Genomic DNA, 17,858 nt, shown 5'->3' on the forward strand with positions numbered 1-17,858 from the left:
AGCACACTCAAGTATGGGTGATTGTATACTACCAGTTAAAAGTTTTAGAACAACACAATTTTTTCAGTTTTTATTACAATTTATGCAGTTTAATGTCTCAAGGTACTCTGAAATGAAAGCATAGAATGATAGAATATATACTGTAAATAATTGGAGAGAAAAATATTCCTAGAAACATTGTAGTAAAATTGAATCGAAATAAAATAAAATACAAAATACTGTTCAGGAAGTTCGTCCCAGCAGTGTTGCAGAAGTTCCCATAAATGTGTAGCACTTGCTGGTTGCTTTGCTATCACCCATCTGTCCAGTTATCCCAAACCAGCTCATTGGGGTTTAATTCTATGCTGGCCATTCCATAATTTGAAGTCTATCACCTTGCTCTTTCCCCAAATAAAGTTATGAATTAGGTGGTAATGTAATTAGCTGCAGTAAATTTACTTACCCTAGCCCCCCCCCCCCCCCTGATTTTTTGGGGATCTTTTTGGCCAATGCGTCCTTCGGATAATTAAAGTAATGCCCCTTTTTTCATGAACAAATGGAACTATTTTCATGAGAAATTACAGAAGATTAAGGATAAATTCCAGGCCCCATGCGATTTTGCGATCGCGGCCACGAAAAAAAAAACAGCACTTATCAGTGATTTGTTTCTCCTGCCTCCGGGCTGATGAAACAAAATCCATGACTATGCCTATTATTGGCATCAATTGAATTACCCCCCAGAATCAATTAGCACCTTTAATTTACAGTGGCTACTTGAATTCCCCCCATAGACTGAGTATTTGTTTTGGGTCAATATCATGCTATAGGCTGAACGCTTGATTAATTTAAAATTCAAAAAGCCTTAAACAGACTTAGTAAATAAACCCATATACTAAAGAACTTTCCTTTTGTCAACTTGACGGCATACATAAACCTTCCATGATGAACCAAATATTTTAATTTTGATTCATCAGTCCATAAGAACTTCTTACACTCGAGTAGTCCAATAGCAACACTTTATGGCCAAGCAAGCCTCTTTTTCATTTTTGCTTAATATTTGTAAGTTCTTAACCCATTTCTTCTTACCGGAAAAAGGCCTTTTTTATAATACTGAAACTTTTCATTAACCTCTAACTGGTTGTAGCTTACTTTTATATGATTTCAGGCTATTCACTGGACTTGGAATGCTTAAATAAAAACTGTTTTTCTAAAACTTTTGGCCATTAGTGTACTTTATCTTCTGTGTAGAAATGAATAAATCTTCCCTTGTTAAGTATACAGAACAATCCACATATGTTAATATTGATTGAAACATAAAATAGTTTTTGAAGTGTAATTTCAATGATATTAAAAGGCTATAGCTTTTGGGGTTTTGTATTGCATATTTTACAAAATGTACTCTTCAATTTTTAATTTTATGTTTTGTTATGAATTCAATGTACTTTGTCAGTGTGGAATTCTGTGATTCACTGGAATTCATATAATCTTGGATTTTAAATGACTTAATTTCCTCATTTCAAATAACATTTTTGAGTTTCAGGTAGCCATAAGGAACACTTGTTGATCCAATGTCTGTGTTCTGAGGTCCTCATAGTGCTTATAGACATTATTAATGTCAACAAGACGTATGTGTCTCCAACAAAGTATGACCTATTCTTTAACCTTGCACTGAACAAAAGGTTTTATGCAGAATTAAAACAGCGGCAAAATGGCAGGGGCTTAAGTGGTCTTCATTGGGCCTGTATAACAAAATCAGCTAGGACACAAGTTGCAACCCCATCTTCACTGTCTGCTTGTTTGATACTAGAACTGTTGGTCATAAATGCCAAGACACAGGTAAGCTGATCCATCTACCAATGAAGGACTTTGTGTGTGTGTGTGTGTGTGTGTGTGTGTGTGTGTGTGTGTGTTGGGGGGGGGAGTCACTGTGCAATTTATCTTTCCTTGTTCAGTATAAGGGGTATATGTACAAAACACTGGAAATAGAAAAAGAAAATAGTAGACTACCAACCAGCTCCTGCAGCAACTGCAATTTTTAAAACCCAGCTTGTAACATGGCAGTTAGGAACTAACTGGCTAGTACTTTCTCTCTTTCCACTTTATCACTCTCCAAGGCTTAGTACATAGGGGTCTAATTACTAAGCCTTGGATGGAGATAAATCCAATGGAGATAAAGTCTTTCCCAGCCAATCGGCTCCTAACTGCCATGTTACAGGCTGGGTTTGAAAAATGGCAGTTAGGAGCCGATTGGTTGGGACTTTATCTCTGTCAGATTTATCTCCATCCAAGGCTTAGTAAATAGACCCCTTAGTCTCTATTGTACCATATGCAATGGAGGTAATAAAGGTGGATCGAAGAGGGTCCTGGCTTAGATTGTTGCCAGGATCAAAAGAAAATGTAGATGTGTCACATATTCCAGAAATTGTTTTTGTCATATACCCTTGTCTGACTGCAGATTAAAAAACAATTACAATTTGTCTGTACTTGTTTCCAACCTCTATGAGAGTCTGGTGTCTGCTGTTTTGTTGTATATACAGATATACAGAAATAGGTATAATTTATAATTAGAACTCAAATTAAATATACTGAGGATAAACTATTGCAGTTTAGAGGCAGTAAAAGTATATATATTTTGCAAAAAGTAATTTCCTTGTTACAGCCTTGAAATGTTAAAGCTACATATTGACAATCTATCAGAGGCTTGTTATCTACTGTAAATTGGTTTTGTGATGGCAATCAATAAAACAGGTATTATAGACATTTTTTATATCTAAAAGAAGTGATAAAGCTAAATAAGGACCCACATAAAATATGCTAAGGAAAGTTTGCAATAGCTTGCGTGTTAAATGAAGACCAATATTTCTTAGGAGCCTTCATTTTCAGCAACAAATGTTTGGACTTTTAGAAGGTCTTAGGTGGAGAAATAACAGCTTTAAAAGGGTTCTTTCCATGAAGAGTAATCATAAACGTTCTTCACGAATAAGGCACATTTTCTGAATGCTTTATAATTCCGTGTTAAAAAGACTCCTTGTTCTTACAGGGATATAACTTACAAAACATACAGTATACAAAAGTTACATTCTTACATTAATTAAATTAAGATAATAAGAGCAGGTCATAGTTTTTCTATCATATCATTTATTTAAGAAAAAATGTATCTCAAACTGCATAACTCACATGCAGTTTAATATGCTGTATTTCTTCTATCTGTAGATGTGAGGGTTATTACTAGTGATGAGCGAGGTTCGGTTTTACTCGGTTTTACTCGGTTTTACTCGGTTCTCAAAACGGCATCTTATTGGCTATCCAAAACACGTGACATCCGTGAGCCAATAAGATGCCGTTTTGAGAACCGAGTAAAACCGAGTAAAACCGAACCCGCTCATCACTAGTTATTACGACCAAGTTATTTTCCTGTTGATTTATATATTGACTTTGGTGTACAAAAGACTATTTACGGTTTTTCAAAACTGTGTCGTATCAAAAGGGCTGGTATCATGTGACCGGCTGTCTCGAGAAACCACACCATACCCAGCTGCCTTTGCCACAGGTTATATTCCCACTCTATGGGTGTCATGGACACGCACGAGTGGGAATAGTCCCTGTTAGTTAGAATGCCGACTGTCGGGATTGTGAGGGGGGCGGGATGTACAGTAGGAGTCGGTATTGTGACCGGCGGTCTCTTGGCCGCCGATCACATAACTACATCCCATATCACATTACAGAACATTGGAAATAACATCACATACTGGTTATAGACAAAAATCCAGTGTCATTACTAAAACATGCACAACTGTTTGACGATCCAAGTGCAGCAAAATAGACTGAACATATAGGGGTTGTAAGTAGCCAGAAACATCATCAACTGGCTGATTTTTTTTCAGAGACTAAGACAGCTGTATCTCCATCTCAGTACAAACTGCTACTGTGATCATGATTGGAACTGTTGCTATGGAGAGCTCAGCATAGCTTTCTGCATACAGAATGTCCAGGTATATTTATTTAGCAGCCCCAAATGTTTGTTGCTAAGGAGCCTCCACAGACCTTTCTCTAGCACTGGGTGGCCTCTATGACTCTAAGTTTCTATCTGTAAAATTGCAGTGAGGTTCTGTGGCACATTATCTTTGTCGGATTTTTATAATTTACCATGAGCTGTCAAGTGAATCGCATACCCTCTCTGGGCCAGGAAATAGTTTATCAGGTGTTTTTTTACTAGACATATCTGTAGCACTCTTATAGCCAATACACATTTGATGATTTGCCGCTGAGGTGCCCGACGGCCGATATGGCTGACAGATGACCTGGCGGTGGAGGGGGGGAGGGAGTGACAGGGGGAGTGAAGTTTCTTCACTCCTTAACATCACCTGGTCCCATAGCCCTGCATTATAATGTGGATGATATTGTCCATATTGGCTTGCAGGCATAAACGACCCGGTACCAATGATCAACGACCGGGGGGCCGCGCATCATTCATCATCGGTGCCTACACATTGAGCAGTATGAACAACTTCTCATTCATCACTGAACGAGATTGTTCATACCAGCCGCAGACATCGGCAAGTGTGTAGGGCCCATTAGGTGTTTGAAACTTAACTTCACAGTAGTAATGTAACCATTTAACACATAGTTTCGTTTTGTGTCATAGCCAAAGTAGCTCTGTCAGGATAATGTAAATGAAACCTTAATAATAAACAGTACGTATGTATGTATTAATCATGCTTTAATAAACACTCGGATGATTCAATGGAGTCAAAGGCAGGTATGTGTCATCTGATGACACATACCTGCCTTTGACTCCATTGAATCATCCAAGTGCCGCCTCTATCTGCTGTATTTGGACCTTTGCAGAAGGGACCTAGGAGGGCACCGGACAAAGCTAATTTGATTTATTGGGAGTTCTGCTACAATTTTGCCTTGCAAAAAAATAATATATATATATATATATATATATAGCTTGAGATTTATTCCCCTGGGTATTGGACTATATTGGATATTCCTTTTATTATTTGGTTTGCTGTGGTGTACCAGAGGAGGGACCTTTTGGCACATAAGTGGCAGCACAAAGCTCCTGAGCAGCGGAACGGATTATGTCTGTATATGGAGTACGAGTCCTTTTTGTCTCAGAGTGGTCTCCGTAGACTGTGATACTATTGAACATGGCACTTCCGGGTTCCGGGCCGTGGAACGCATTGCATTCCACACGCGGCGCGATCAGTGGTTTGACCTTTCCGAGCTGTGTTAAACAGCACGGAAGGTCTCTGTAGTCGCCCAGTAAGTATCCTTGACTGTGGAGAAACTTGTACATGTAGGACATTTACCCTGAAGTGGGAAAGCATGAAGGGGTATTTGCTGTGGTCCGCTCCGTTACTTCCGGTATAGGGGTATATAAGACCAGTCTGTTTGCTAGTTAGAGGTGTGGCTGTAGAGGGTGTCAGCATTTCTTTCACTATGGGTGAGTACTGAACTATACATGAAGGAGCGGTTAGTAGGTTTATATACACTGATGGTTATTAGAGGATGTATGAATTGTTGGTATTATTTTCACAGTGATTTCCAATGTTGTCTGAGTTGCTCCATGATTGTGAGTTTAAGTAACCATACCAGTAAGTATTACAGTCTATGTTGTCTCACTGGTGGCACTTGGTATATGTGGATCTTTCATCCTAACAGCGTATGTGGCTATGCACGTACAGTTATATATATGTATGTATATATATATATATATATATATATGTTTAATTCATTTTTGCAGAATCCCGTTTGAAGTAAGCCTGACTAACCGTACAGCATATTTACTGTCTGAACATGGCATATTGATTTTCTGAGTAAGTGTATGTTGTTACTGACACCCCCATATATAACAGCTGTTGCACATTTCTGAGATATCTATACCTCACATTGGTGTTAATTGATTAGTATCTGGAGCTGGTGTACACACCTGGCAAGTATTGACAGAGGCGTGGTATTGTATTTGAAACACATTGGGTGTTAAGAGTTTTTTGCATTTAAATGCTGTCTGAGTGTGGTAGTCCATTCATGTTTTTTGTTTTCTGTGTTTGTTCCTTTAAGTGTGTAGTTATTTTACTTTATGCTTTGTTCTTTTGTAGTAATCAATATATGATGCTTTCAAAATATTGTATGTAAATCGAAGCTTGTCTTGAGAAAGATCCTAGAATGAGGATCGAAACGTCGACCTAAAGAGCCGAATATTGACTGAAATAAAGCTGTTGTGAACAAATTGAAGTTGCTGACTGTTTGAACTCGACGAGTGCACCTCCACATTGTTGGATTCTTGTTTATATATATATATATATATATATATATATTTTTTTTTTTTTGTTACCGATACTGCGCTCTTAACTAATCTTAGTACAGTTTTATGACAGAATAGATGAGTTTAGGTTCAGCTGCTAGATACCCTGAAGATGGTCCTCTGCCAGATTTGGATCCTAGGAAAATAGAGATCTAACAGAAGTATCTACAGGGGCGCCTATAGTAAATATATCTTTTACTACACCGATTAATCTTAATATAAACAATTTTTTAGTACAACCAAATGACCGTTCATTAAATTTATTTAGAACATATATCTTAAAAACATTAAAACTTTAAAATTGCCAGACCAAAATATTCATTAACACATTGTTTTTCTTAGTTGTCAGTGTGCTTTATCAGGGCCGAAGGTTTATGTTAACTTCAGATATAACAACTTTCATATCAACCAACGTGTTTCATCAATATTGACTTCATCAGGGGTGTTTCTCTTTAGTTCAGACGGTTTTTGCTGGTTATCTCAGATGGATGGAAATGGTTTTGTTGAACCCAAAAATGATCAGATAAGTTGCTCCTATTTAGAGCAACTTAAATCACCTTTACTGTTTTGGTGCAAATGTATCCCTTAGTGTAATTTTCAAAGGACTCCATTTGGAAAAATTAATATAACTGGGTGCATTCTTCATGCCAATCTGTGCTGTGAGTTTGGTTAAAGTGAAGACCTTGTATTAGAGGTCTCTCTCCTGTTCCTTCTACTTCAGCAGTCCTTTATGCTCCTATAAATAGATTAATCGGTGTGGTAAAATATATACTTACTATAGGCGCCCCTGTAGATACTTTGGTTTTATATATATATATATATATATATATATATGTAGTAGTGTAATTCAAGGATTAATGCTTAGTTTAAGGAAATAACAATTGCCATAGACTGTACTAAGAAAATGTGGTTAACATTCTGAGTTGGAAAAAATGCTCTAGGCCTCTATCTACAGAAAGATGTGTTTCACTGCTAATACACTATTTTGGAAGAAAAATAAAGATATACAGTGGAGCAAAAAAGTATTTGGACAGCCACCGATTGTGCAAGTTGACCTACTTAAAAAGATGAGAAAGGTCTGTAATTTCCATCATAGGTACACTTCAACTGTGAGAGACAGAATCTGAAAAAAAAATCCTGGAAATCACATTGCATGATTTTTAAACAATTTACTGTATATTCTTGTGGAAAATAAATATTTGGACACCTACCAAGTAGCAATATTTCAGGCTGTCACAGAGCTGTTTCTTCTTCTTTAAGAAGCTCTTCTATCCTCCACTCATTACCTGTATTAATGGCACCTGTTTGAACTGGTTATATATATATATAAAAGACACCTGTCCACACCCTCAAACAGTCAGACTGCTACCTCTCTACCATGTCCAAGACCAGAGAGCTGTCTAAGGACACCAGGGACAAAATTGTAGAGCTGCACAAGGCTGGGATGAGCTACTCGACAATAGGCAAGCAGCTTGGTGAGAAGAGATCAACTGTTGGCGCAATTATTGAAAAATTGAAGAAATACAAAATCACTGACAATCTCCCTCGACCTGGGGCTCCATGCAAGATCTCACCTCGTGGGGTATCGATTATCTTGAGAACGGTGAGGAATCAGCCCAGAACTACACAAGGGAACCTGGTCAATGACCTCAAGAGAGCTGGGATCACAGTCACAAAGGTTACCATTAGTAACACACTACATCGTCATGGATTGAAATCCTGCAGCGCCCGAAAGGTCCCCCTGCTTAAGCCAGCACATGTCCAGGCCCGTCTAAAGTTTGCCAGTGACCATCTGGATGATCCATAGGAGGATTGGGAGAATGTAATGTGGTCAGATGAGAGCAAAATCAAACTTCTTGGTATAAAATCCACTCACTGTGTTTGGAGGGAGAAGAATGATGAATGGCATTCCAAGAACACTATACCCACTGTGAAGTACGGGGGTGGAAACATCATGTTTTGGGGCTGCTATTCTGCAAAGGGGACAGGGCGACTGATCCGTGTTAAGGAGAGGATGAATGGGACCATGTTTCATGAGATTTTGGGCAAAAACCTCCTTCCCTCAGTAAGAGCACTGAAAATGGAACGTGGCTGGGTCTTCCAGCATGACAATGACCCCAAACACACTGCTCAGGCAACTAAAGAATGGCTCCATAAGAAGCATTTCAAGGTCCTGGAGTGGCCTAGCCAGTCTCCAGACCTCAACCCAATAGAACATCTGTGGAGGGAGATAAAAGTCCGTGTTGCACGGCGACAGCCCCAAAACATGACAGATCTAGAGAAGATCTGCATGGAAGAGTGGGCCAAAATACCTGCTACAGTGTTTGCAAACCTGGTCAAGAACTACAGGAAATGTTTGACCTCTGTAATTGCCAACCGAGGTTATATTACAAAGTAGAGTGTTAAACTTTTTGATTGTCCAAATATTTATTTTCCGCAAGAATATACAAATAAATTGTTTAAAAATCATACAACGTGATTTCCTGTTTTTTTTCCCCTCCGGATTCTGTCTCTCACAGTTGAAGTGTATCTATGATGGAAATTACAGACCTCTCTCATCTTTTTAAGTAGGTCAACTTGCACAATCGGTGGCTGTCCAAATACTTTTTTGCCCCACTGTATGTTAATAAATCATTACAATACGGGACCTAATTTACTGTGGTTCATTCACATATTCGTCTTAAATAATCTTGTATAATTATTTTAGAAAATCATTAGCATCAAAGGCATTCAATGTCATTAAAGTATGATTTCTCCCTTGATACGTCAGAGGGAAATTATTATTTTCTGAAGTAACCAGGAATATAGTATGTGCAGTTTAGCTGGAAAGGAAGAGATACAGCTATTGTTCAAGATGTCTGAGCCTGGATGGTAAAGTTCCATAAGAAACCTGGTTATACAGTAAGCAGCTTTCCAAACTGCACAGCTGTGTTTGTCTTTTTAAATTACATACTTTCTGTAGACAAAGCAAGCGCTTTTCCCATAGGCTGTATTGTGTATGTTAAAGAAATAATATTTTATAAAGGGCATACTAATGTCCAAAATTATATATATATATATATATATATTTATTTTTTTAAGCAGACCCTGCCTTTGCACAAATAAGTTTTTCTATGTGTCCTCTACATTGATAGGTTGTGGTAATTTAAAAGTAGAACTGTACAGCTCATTCTATAGGAAATGAATCCATATAAATAACTAAATCCTTAACAAGATTTTCAGGTTCAGACAAATGAGTAATATAGGGATTTACCTTTGGAACTCCTTTGTCTGAACCAGAGAAGTTCCAGAAACAAATAAAAAAAAAAAAGGGTGAAATGTGCAGGGTTCTTTTTTTAATCAAATTTGGTTTTCATTGAGGAGATTTATTGGAAGAACAACCAAGACATAAAATGGCTTGATCGTATTTTAAATGGGGCTGCAGAGGGTGTTAATGGCTCATTAAATAATTAAAACCTGCTTTTACAATGACATAATTCTATAAAATCAATCACCCCTAAAAAAAATAGCACTTTACAAAAAATAAAAATAACTGCTCACCTGACGCTATGCTGTTGGTTTTTACTGTAATTCTGGAAAATCCTCAGATGACACAAAACTCCCTCAACCTTAAAACACAATACTTTAAGTTTTAAATGTCCTGGGCACTTTGGTCACATGTGAGAGACTGATCTTACTGTACAGTATGTAGATAGGACTCTTATAATCTAATGTGTGGTGCTGTTATTCCTCTGGTATATGACTCTAACACACACACACACACACACACACACACATAGACTTTATGCCTATAGAAGCACTGCTTAAAGCCTACTTACTGTATACTCTGAATTAGTGAAATATAGAAATATTCACCTCCTCCATGTTGTCTTCGTCTATGCATTTTAAGTATGAAAAATGTTTTACATATATATTTTTCTTTCTGTTACTTGAGACAGTGATGCTAAAATCAAGGTTGCCTTCTGTATATTTAGAAATAGACTTAAAAAAATGTTTAATAGATAACATTTTGTCAAAGGAAGAAAATTAAATACCAGTTTATGTAACCATATAGTAGAAACAGGACTGAATTCAAACATAATAGTAGATGAGTCCAGGTTTGACCTTCATTTTCAGAGGACTATTATCACTTACAATTTCAAATAAGAAATATAATGATAAGAAGATGGCCTTTCTTCCTGGCCCCACTACTGATCATCTGTAAGCTTGAAATAAATTGTAAAGCCATTCTTCAGGTAGGTATAGGGTATTTACTAAAGTATCTTTAAAAATGTTTATATTTAACCTTAATAAGATAAAGATAATGGACTCAATGTTCCTGCCTCCCTATGCCAAGAATAATGTGATGTCCTTGTACTGAATAGATTTAGGCTAAGATTTTAATCTCTATAATAGCGTGAAAGTGGCATACAGGTTTTTGTAATGTAGACATAAGAATTCAGATCAAACACCGAATCAGACTTCACTTTAAAATTAAACCCCATTGACCCTGGTGAAAGCTGTATGTTAAGTTTTTGCAATAAATGTATAAAAGGACTAGGATGCTGTCAGCAAATACGGTCACTGAGATTGAATTAATACAATTAGCATTCAGATTATATCATTTAAGAACATAAGAGATTATAACATACAGTATATACAAAAAGGCAGCTTTGCAATGTGCTGTAGCCCAAAGTCTCTTGAATAAATAATTTCAGATTTCTTCAAGTACTTATTACTTGTTGGATATACTGCATGTGTTGTGCTAGTATAGTAGCTATAATTTATATTATTGGAAGCATTTTTTAATTAAAGCCCTGAAAACTTCATACTGTATGTACAATGCATTTAAACTATTAAAATTTTAACTTAAAGTCATTCTGGGATTTTACTGCAAGATTTCACTTTCAACAGGTATGCTTTCTGGGTTGCATCTGAAATCACTCCGTAACATTACATAGACAAAAATGCACTACACCGGAATCTAAGTAAAGCATATTTCACGTGATGATATTTCTCAGATTCTAGCTGTTATGTTCTAGAATGTGGCAGATATATGCAGAACCAGAGAGAGGGATGTGCAAGCAGTGATGTCACCCAGGGAATAGAGTACAAGGGACAGCACCGTTGCTCTCACATGTCCTCTTCATATGGCTAGCAGTGGCAGGACTAAACTGGGATAAAATAGGCCCTGGCATTTAAAGCACACAGGTCCACCTTGTGTCAGCATCCGGCTCCTGGTATGGATTCCTCCCTTTGTTATTCCTGGCTTATCCTACTTCCAAGTCTATGCTACTACAAATATAATTTATATCAGAATAATATACAAGTGTACATCATTCTCTGTATTAAAGTACACACAACAGAGCTCATCCTGCACACGACTCAAATATGTGCCATTGTCAGACATTGGTGTAGGTGACAAACAAAGAAAATTAAAGGCTTTTTCTCAATTGACTAAGCCCTAGCTTAGCAGTTGAAGAGGATTAGATAGTGTTCGCTGAAGGTATTTTTTAGGGGAGGGGTACTGAACAAAGAGGAGGACACATCTCTGAACATCAAAGCCAATAACTACACATTTCGGTACCCTGTGTACATAAAAAGCATTGCCCTCCATAACTGAAGTAGATGTGGTCTCCCTGGGAAGAGGTATGACCACACAATAGTTCCCCTAATTCAAATCATGACACACATTAGTACCCCTTATTCACATTAAAGCACACAGTAGTGCCCCTTAGTCATATTACACAGCAGTGTAGTGTCCCTTATTCATGCTATGCCCCACAGTAGTGCCACATATTCACACTACACTATACAGTAGATCCCTACACCATACAGTGGAGGCCAGTGTGGATGCTGGCCGGCTCAAGGGTGCTGCTGCTGATGCCGCTGGAAGGCTGCAAGGCTGGTCCGGGGCCGGAACAACACATGATATTAGGCATGCTGGGAGTTCCCTTGGCCGGGGGAATTGTGGGGAATCTCATGGCTGGAAGGCTGTTAGTGGCTCCCTCGGGACTAGCAGGAGTGCAGAAGCTATGTGCTACAGCTGTGGTTGGCCCAGGCAGGCTACAGCTGCAGGGAGTTGGAAGGGGCCAGAAAGTCTGGAGTCTGAGCAGCCTGAGCAGCAGGACACTGCCCATGAGAATGGTTGGAGATCCTGGAGTCCCTGGAGGGGATGCAAGTCCAGATGGAAACACAGACCACAGAGGGAAAGGAAGCAGAAGCATGGGAAGAGATCAGGTATCAGGATAAGACTCCATTTGTGCTCCTACAGACCTGCTCTTCCTAGCTTATTTATTGCTAATGTAAGATCCCTTCCTTATAAGCTGGATGAGATCCAAGCAAGATTGGGAAGCAAGTACTTAATTAAGACCTGTACTCTTATGATATTTACAGAAACTTGGCTGAATGACTATATATTGGATTCTGTAGTTCAGCTTGCAGACAGGTCATTATTTAGATAGGACAGAACCATGGAATCTGGTAAAGTGAGAGGAGATAGGCTGTATGTATTCGTCAAGAGCAACTGGTGTACAGATGCTAGTCTTGTTGAGGCTTTTTGCTCTGAAAATGTGGAATATGCAGTGGTTAAGTGCTATCCCTTTTACCTGCCAAGAGAATTATCGGTGGTTCTTTTAGTCGCTGTACGAATTTCATATTCTGCTCATGTGGAATCTGCATTGGATGTCTTACACACTGCCATAACTAAGTTTGAATCTAAATATGTCAATGGAGTCTTTTTAGTAGTTGTAGATTTTTATCAGGCAAGAATGAAGGACATTTTTCCAAAATTTTATCAACATGTTAACTAACCTGCCAGAGGGGAAAATGTGTTGGATCACGTTTATTGCAACAACAAGGACGCTTATATGACTTTCAGACATACAAACATTGGGGGTCATTCCGAGTTGTTCGCTCGTTGCCTATTTTCGCTATATTGCGATTAGACGCTTACTGCGCATGCGCAAGGTTCGCAGAGCGCATGCGCTTAGTTATTCTACACAAAAGTTAGGTATTTTACTCACGGCATAACAAGGAATTTTCATCGTTCTGGTGATCGTACTGTGATTGACTGGAAGTGGGTGTTTCTGGGCGGAAACTGGCCGTTTTCTGTGCGTGTGCGAAAAAACACTGGCGTTTCTGGGAAAAACGCAGGAGTGTCTTGGCGAACGCTGGGTGTGTTTGTGACATCAAACCAGGAATGAAACTGACTGAACTGATCGCAATGGCTGAGTAAGTCTGGAGCTACTCAGAAACTGCTAAGAATTTTCTATTCGCAATTCTGCTAATCTTTCGTTCGCAATTCTGCTAAGCTAAGATACACTCCCAGAGGGCGGCGGCTTAGCGTGTGCAATGCTGCTAAAAGCAGCTAGCGAGCGAACAACTCGGAATGAGGGCCATTGGTCACTCTGATCCTATTTTTGATTACAGCATATAAAACCCTAGTACAGTGGTTTAGTCCTACAAGTTTTACCATTAAAGTTTGGCCAGAGGGTGCTATGCTGAAACTTCAGGATATTCTGGAGTTTACTGAATGGGGGTTATTTATTTAAGAATCTCTGGGGAATGATATTGATGTAAAAATTGATACCCTTACCTCTATGGTACTAGGTTATGTAGGCTGCTCTACAGAGAGTATGATTATCAAATAGCATGTTCAAGCATTTGCTAACAACAAATCATGATTTTATGGCACAGTTTGAACTTTACTAACAGAGAGATACATTTAAATCTGGTGCTCAATATGTTTTTATACAGTAGTTGCTTGATCAAAACTAAAGTAGAGGCAAAAAGGGCTTTTTCTGTTAAGCTTGAAAGTATAAAAAGGATACAGATGCAATAAGTATGTGGAAAGGTATTCATGATATCTCTGATTATAATGTAATCAAGAGCCATTCTTATAAAGACATTGACAGCTCTTTAGGGGAGATGTTACATATATTTTAGTCCCGTTTTGACAGAGCGTCTGTTTCAATGGTAGATTGGGTGGAAAATTCTGAGAATGCCTCTGTTAGATGTTGTTTTGCCAGTTCCAAGTCAGGTAAGGTCCCCAGCTCAGATGGGATTCTGGAAAAAGTTATTAAGGAATGTTCTGAGCAGTTAGCTAGAATTTTTTCTGTGATGTTTAACCTTTCCCTTGCCAAATGCTGTGTGCCTAAATGTTTTAAATTAACCATTATTGTCTCTGTCCTTTAAAATGGCAAGGCCTGTGAACTAAATAATTATCGCCCAATTGCTCTAACATCACTTATAGGGGGTCATTCCGAGTTGATTGTAGCTGTGCTAAATTTAGCACAGCTACGATCATTCACACTGATATGTGGGGGGATGCCCAGCACAGGGCCGCCCCCCACAGAAGTGCAAAAGCATCACACAGCGGCGATGCCTTTGCACTTCAAGAGTAGCTCCCGACCAGCGCAGCTTTAGCGTGTTTGTCGGGAGCTACTCATCGCTCCCCGGCCTGCAGCGGCTGCATGTGACATCACACAGCCACTGCGGCCTGCCACCCATTTGGTCCTGCCACCCCTGCATTGGCCGGACCGCTCCCACAAAATGGCAGCAAAACGCCACCGTTCCTCCCCCTCAAATGCCTCCACTTTGCATTTTAGAAGCTTTAGTAAAATTAACCTCATATATGGAACAGGTATACATATTTATATTAAAATATGAGGATATTAACGTTTAATTATAGAACCAAATTTTGGATAGATTTGATTTTCCTTTATCTACTCAGTCTATCTTTTATTTATTCTGTAGAAGGCTACATGAAGAAGAAAATAACTCATCAGTCCCATCAGTACAGTATCTTTATTTATTTGGATATAGTTTCTTTTAAAGAATAAAAGTTATACAGTACCTAATATACTGTAGCTAGCAAACTCTAAATACCAATAACTAAGAGTGCTTTTTTACCTATTTGTGGGTCTGTAAACACACATTACAGGCAAAAATTGATTTAAAGGGAGTTTAAAGATAAAACAACATGTTGGTCTACTAAAGGTACTAACAAATTTCAAACTATATTTATCTATTACCAGTTTCTTACATAGCGCAGCAACTTCCATTGCACTTCACAATTGGAAATAACAATGATATAACAAACTTGGCGATAAACAGTCATAGAGGTAGGAAGGCCCTGCTCGCAAGCTTACAATCTATAGGGAAATAGGCATGTACACACAAAGAAAGGTGCTATCTATTGCATAGTTGTCTGCCAGATGGCAAAGGTTTTTCGTGGGCTGCATGATATGGTCATACAGCAATGATGAACCGGGTTCAAGAGGAAGGGAAAGTGAAGAATGAGAAGACATGTGAGGATATGTGTGGACTGTGCAGAGTGGATGCAATTTGATAGGAAGGTTTATGAAAGTTATGTGGGCGGTTCTGGAATTTGATATGCTTGCCTAAAGAAGTGAGTTTTCATGGAACGCTTGAAGGTTTGGAGACTAGAGGAGAGTCTTATTGTGCGTGGTACGACATTCCACATAGTGGGTGCAGCCTGATGAAAGTCCTGCAATCGTGAGTGGTAGCGAGTAATGAGTGTGGATGAGAGATGCAGGTCTTGTGAAGAGCGAAGAGTTCGGGTTAAGAGATATTTTGAGATGAGCAAAGTGATGTACGTTGGTGTAGTTTGGTTAATGGCCTTGTGTTTAAGTAAAAGTATTTTATATTGAATGCGGTAGAATACAGATAACCAATGGAGGGACTGACAGAGTGGATCTGCAGATGATGAATGTCTAGCGAGGAAGATTAGCCTCGCCACTGCATTCAGAATGAATTGTAGTGGTTAGAGTCTCATTTTGGGAAGACCAGTTAGGAGACTATTGCATTTAATCAATGCAGGAGATAATAAGAGCGTGGATTCGAGTTTTAGCAGTGTCTTGTGTAAGGTATGGTCGTATTTTGGATACGTTTTTTAGATGCATGTAACATGATATTGAGACAGACTGAATATGGGGAATAAAGGACATATCACAGTCAAGTATGACACCTAGGCAGCGAGCTTGTGGGGTAGGGTAGATAGTCGAGTTTTCAACAGTGATAGAGATATCAGGTTGGTACCTACTATTGACAAGTGGAAATATAAACTATATACTGTAAAGTAAAACTTTAGGAGCTTTTTCGAAGCTATACTGAAAATATTCTGTAATACAGTGATCATACCCACTGATGTTTATTGTCTGTGTTTTATAGCTATTAAAATAGATAGGACTGTGTCTGACACAATGTTTGTAGTGCTACCATAACAAATATTACTGTAATGTTGGTGTAGAAATCAATTTACATTCATGTTGCTACATCAGCTTATATTTACCATGAGCTTCAAATGCTAATGAAAACCATTTTGAAATTGGCCATAGCCAATAATGGAACAATATGCTCATTTGCCTACCTAGCGAATGTAAATACCAATTCAACATCTTAGATGTCTCAAGATATGGGAACTTATTTCACCAATTTCTGTCTAATATTAAATGAAAAAAAATAAGTTCTATTTTAAACTTGTAGACCAGTTAAAAAAAAAGAGAGATAGATGGTAAAAACTGTATAAAATTGATCAAAATACATTAATGCTCTTCGATATATTCAAAATTTTTCTAGAAAGTATATTTTTGCATCTTTATACCTCTCTTACAAATTGTGGACCCACGAACAACATGGGCAGGGATAAGTATAATATTGAAATCTGTTTAGCAAAATATACGATTCAGTGGCAGACGTTGAGCTTCAGTATTCCTAGTCCTACCACAATTACAGTACATAGCAGAATTACTGTAATTTACCATAATTGTCCCAATTCTATTCATAGACCATACATTTCACAAAATGCAAATGTCCAATACAATGCGAAAAGCTATCTAACAGAACATAAACAGAAATGTGGAAGTTGAAGTTTATATTACTATTCTGTCTCTCGGTATAAGCACTGGTTAGGAATTTTCCCCAATTTTTTTTAAGTTTTCAAAATGTTTTCTTAACTTTAAATTTGATTAAGAAATAATTACAGGGATTTATGGGAACTGTTGTTGGAATGATTAAAAATTCAGATTACTAGAAAATTGTGCAAAGAATATAAAAAATGGCACATAGGGGGGATGTAATCACACTATGGAGAAAGATAAATTACCAATTAGCTTCTAACCTTCATTTTATATGCTGTGTTTGAAAATGACAGTAGAAGCTGATTGGTTGGTTTATCTCTTCACTTCATGTCTCTCCAAGGTTCAATACATCTCACCCATAGTACTAAATAAAATAAAAAATCTATTTCATTGTCACATACTATATGAGCACGTTAGAGAACTTCAGTCATGACACATTAGGAAAGCTTATACATGCCTATTAGACAATTAGCATACAGCCAAGGTACAGTCTGCTCATGTTTATAAATGCTGAGAGGTCACAGTAACTAATAGTAGTAATGCACTCTGCCAAAATTATGGCATTTTTAGTTATTCTACATTTAAATTGAACATACATCAGCTTTTATGGTAATCAGGATGAACACAAAAAATAATCAGATGGGTAATTAGCTTATGTATGCCTTCATTAGTTTCTTTTGATTCATTATTTCAGGCTGTACATC

The 17,858-nt window shown here is 38.0% G+C and overlaps 1 protein-coding gene across 2 annotated transcripts in view; it reads right to left on the bottom strand.

Moving 5' to 3' along the window:
- Positions 1–17,858, bottom strand: part of PCDH15 (protocadherin related 15) — a 2,278,876-nt gene that overhangs the window by 1,464,045 nt on the left and 796,973 nt on the right. The window lies entirely within an intron of this gene.

The sequence above is a fragment of the Pseudophryne corroboree genome, chromosome 3 (genome assembly GCF_028390025.1).
Source record: "Pseudophryne corroboree isolate aPseCor3 chromosome 3, aPseCor3.hap2, whole genome shotgun sequence".
NCBI classification, from domain to species: Eukaryota; Metazoa; Chordata; class Amphibia; order Anura; family Myobatrachidae; genus Pseudophryne; species Pseudophryne corroboree.